Source organism: Mus pahari, chromosome 13 (genome assembly GCF_900095145.1).
Source record: "Mus pahari chromosome 13, PAHARI_EIJ_v1.1, whole genome shotgun sequence".
NCBI lineage: Eukaryota > Metazoa > Chordata > Mammalia > Rodentia > Muridae > Mus > Mus pahari.
This window is the reverse complement of record NC_034602.1, coordinates 52102591-52107398: the sequence shown is the minus strand read 5'-3', so window position 1 is coordinate 52107398 and position 4808 is coordinate 52102591.

Here is a 4808-nt window from a genome sequence, read left to right as displayed (position 1 = left end):
CTGAGTGCTGGGATTAAAGGCGTGTGCCACCGTGCCCAGCCAATCTCAGAAATCTTAAACTGCATGAAATTATTATTTTATGTCACAGAACAGAGGATGATTAATTATTCTGCAATAGATAATGGATATATATGGTGAGGGTTCATGCTCAAGTGCAGTAGAGGAACCAGCATATTGGAGATTCCCATGTCACTGAGTACTAAGGATGTAGCCAGTGTGTAATGGTCTGAGCCTAAGAGGAAAGCAGTGTGTGTTAAGAACAGCCGATGTTAGACCCTGTGACGTTTACTCTGCTACTATATGAGGAAATGTAGGGTGGTGGACTGTGCACAGACAGCCTGGCCCCCAGTTGAACAAAAGTCTGGAACCCCGCTGACCCGATGGGTGGTGACTTCCACTGCATTGGATGGCAGGTGTTAGGCCATGCCTCCTATGTTCCTGGCTCCTGTCACCTAGCTACAGCCTCTCTCCCACACCATCTCCTGCAGGGAGGTATGTAGCCATCAGTCACTTAGGAGCAGCACTAAGCCCTTCCACGTGCAAATAAGGTTTTCCCCAAACCAATGAAAAGTACCTCTTGTCAGACCCTTACCCACCCCCAAAACTCATTATATAAGAATCCTATCCCAGAAGGATTAAAAGTGTGTGAGAACTACTCCCTAATCTGAGCCTTCTGTCCAAAGAGCTGTTAACACTGGGGAAGAAGTCTGCTCTCCTGATAGCCTCCTGTAGCTCTGCTGCACTCCTCACTGGCTAATAGGCCTTCAGTCCGGCCCAGCCTGACCCAAATCAGTGCAGGGAGGGATAGAGTAGCCCAGTAACCTGGAAGGCACAGCATAGATGGAGGTGGATCCAACTGCAGCAGCAGAAGTGGTGGAGGTGGACAAGACTTCCCCTCCCTGCCTGCACTCCCTTCTCTTCTCTAGAACTCTCGCACCAGGCCTAGCCAGAGATCTCCGTGGAAAGACTCTGGTTCACGGGCCCACAAGGAAACATTGCACTTTTATGTAATACGTTTGTTTGAAGACAGGAAGACTTCTAAACTCGTACTTTTTCATACCAAGATGTTAATATTATATCGTGGAGATAAACAAGAAAGAAAGTTTTACGTCAATGTGACAAGAAATGGAATCGGCTGGGCTGGATTTTGCCAACTTGACATAAGTTTAGATGTACTGGGCAAAATGTAACCTCAATTGAGGAATTGCCTCAATCAGAATGTTTTATGGTCACTTCTGATCAATTTTATTAATTGCTAATTAATGTAACCAGTCCCCGTTTATTTTGCGCAAAGCCATCAGTAGGTAGGTTGGCCTGAGCCATGTAATAGAGAAAGTGAGTATATCCGAGACAACCAATCCAGCAAGTACTGACCCTTCATTGGTTTCTGCTTCAAAGTCCTGTCTTGAGTTTGTTTTTTGCTTCCCCCAACAGTAGATTGCAATCTATATACCAAACATTCACTTTCCTCTCTTAGAAAAGAAAGAGTGCACTATCTGCTGTATAACTTCTTATAGCACTCTCTCATTGACCTATATAACACACAGCCATATATTTTTTAAAAAATATTGAAAACATAATTTTCAAAGGGTAACACGCTGTCAACTCCGTTTCTCTCTATTAATTTACTTGTATTTTCAAAAATTAAATATAAAATCAAAGAATTGCTTAAGTTTGTAAACACCATTATGTTTTCAGTCTTGAAAGAAGAGTATCAATTTTGTCAAGCTTTTCCATTTTGAGAAATTAAATATCATAAATATCCATATTTCTGAAAAATATTATTGTGTCAAGTTAATTAGATATGCTTAAGAATCATCATTTATCAGTGTAACTTTTTGTTTGTTTAGAGATTGCTTGGTAATTGCTTTGCTGAGTGATGCAGCCTGTCCTGAACTTTCATCTTCCTGCCTTAAATCTGTGTTCTGGGGTTACAGGTGCACCCAATTATTGCCATTCCTTTTTTTTTTTTTCTTTTTTCTTCTGTTGTTTGGGGTTTTGTTTCACTTATTTACTAATTTATATGAGGTAACTTAAAATATTAGAAATTATGCTAAAGTAGTAAACTCATAAAGTTAATAAGTGTAATAAGTGTAAATGTATGTACAAATCTAAAGCTACTTTAATTTTGAAAACATTTAAGACAAATCTGTTCTCACTGACACAAAGTCATAAAAGGCTTTCAAATTTATCAGAGTATAAATTAGAAATTTATCAGAGTATAAAACCAGTAGCATTGCATACTCAGGGTAAAGTAGAGCTTACTCCTGACAGTAGGAGGAGGAGGAAATCAGGACCAAACAGATTAAAAAAAAATATGTAGTTCTAAACTTTTTATAACAAGCAAGCACATAAAATTATTAAAGTCCAGAGAAACATCTACTGTTTCCTGAAATGGTAAGTGTTCCTTCATACTCAGAAGGTTTGAACATTCTGATGACAGTAAATGTGTATGTAAAAATGTAAAATGAAGGTTACATAATTGTTCTCAGAGGCTGAAGAGCAGCTAAGGCATGATAGACACCAGTGGTTTCAAAATGTCTTTTCTAATTCTAGTTAACCTAAGACATCATTAATTTGAATATTTCTGTGAATCACATGTAAGATATATTCAAGGAATTTGAAATGTCTCTAAAGATTAAAAAGATAGTCAATATAAATTGTTAATTGTTAATACAAATTCAGAAACATATGATTCAAAATCTCTTTAGAACTTAATGTTATTTAAAATGGCATTCTTATTATATGTGATGAGCTAATAACAGAAGAAATCATTAATTTGGCTCTTAAGTTACCTGCGCACTAAATGATCTTCTTATCTCATGAAAGCAGGTATAAAACTGTACCTGGCAACTTAAAAGCAGAGAATTTAAAGAAGAGACTCAGATATACTTTTAGACCTCATCACAAATAGCAATACTAATTATAATAGATACAAAAGAGAAAGAGCCTAGAAATCCATCAACAGATAAATAGGTAAGATAGCAGGCATGTGTTTCTGGCCCTGAATATTACTTAGGCATACAAATAATTCAAATCTGAATAAGACTGTAATGTAAATAATCTTTGAAGTTATTGCTACAAATAAAATATACCAGAAATGGAAAGAAACCTCACACAAATCAGCCAAAACATGGATAGAGAAAATAGAGTGTCAGAGGCTGCAAGGACTGGGGAATGCACAAGTTCAGTATGTATATTTGCAGTCTGAGATGAAAAATACCTAGAGATAATTGGTACTGAGAGGTGCACAGAGTTTTCATTAAATACTACTGAACTTAGCACTTAAAATACATAAAACCATTGCATTTTCACATTCTTCACATGGTCTCTCCTGAAAAATAGTCATTTTATTCCATATTACTTTTCATCACATTTGAATAACAGATCCTTGTAAATCCTCATGGTTTCTTCATGGAATAACAAATCCCCAGGATATCTAAAGTTATGCAACCCCTGAAAGGTCTAGAACAGCAAATTTGTAGTGTATCATTTAGCTGCCAAGCTGGACAGGGCTCCAGCTACATAATGCCCACTTAATGAATACCTGCACTAATATATTAGCTAATGTGTGAATTGTCCTACTTCTCCGACCTTGCCTTGTTTCTTTCTCTCACCTCAATAAATCTTGTTTCACCCTTTTATGTATATTTGAAAAGGAAGTATAATGGGGAGATGGAAAGCATTACAGAAAAGCCAAGAGAACCCCATTGAAGTGTACAATAAACAGGATCTTGTTGAATGATAATATATGGATAATTTCAAAGTCACACTGAGTTTATCTAACAGGAAATTCAAAGAAGCGGATATATATATATATATATATATATATATATATATATATATATGTATGTATGTATGTATATTCTCATTTTATCTTTTCTGAGTGAGATTATCCAAATTCTTTTGTTCAGTTCTAGGTACTGTGTTTGAAAACAGGTGTGGACAGAATTCCTGAATTGAATGGGCTGGAGAGTATTTGCTCAGTGCCAATTGAGTTTGACAAGCAGGAAGGTAATGTTTGCAGAGCAGGGAAAGAATATTTGAAGTCCAGAAGAGTTGATTACATAGATGACCTCAGGAACTGGGGTGAATGAGCTGGTACATATGAGATGCACCTTTCCTTTGCACTGTCGAGTCTGGAATATTGCTTTGATTGTTCTTACAAAGCACAATCATACCCAAAGGGCTTTAAAGATTCCTATTAGGATTCATAAGGTCTTGGAGGCTGGTGAGCAATTATTGGCATCTTATGATCATTTCCCTGACAATCCCACTACCCTGACTCACCTGCTGAGCCACCGAGTTCCCATCAAAGCCTCAATATTTTCCTCCCCATACTCTGTTAAGATCCTGCATTTGGGTATTTTTCAAACTGTTTCAAATAATATTATTCATATTGAAAAGGCAGATACATTGTAATAACCTAGTTTTCTCTACTTAAATTAAGCTAGGTTTAGTAACTTTATTTAAGGATGAAACATTTTTTTCTATTTTTTTAAATTTATTTATTATTATTTTCTTTATTTACATTTCAAATGCTATCCCAAAAGTTCACTATACTCCACCCCTGCCACTGCTCCCCTACCCACCCACTCCCACTACTTGGCCCAGGCGTTCCCCTGTGCTGGGTCATATAAAGTTTACAAGACCAAGGGGCCTCTCTTCCCAATGAAGGCTGATTAGGCCATCTTCTGCTACATATGCAGCTAGAGACTCGAGCTCAAGGGGTTCTGGTTAGCTCATATTGTTGTTGCACCTACAGGGTTGCAGCCCGCCACAACTCCTTGGGTAATTTCCCTAGCTCC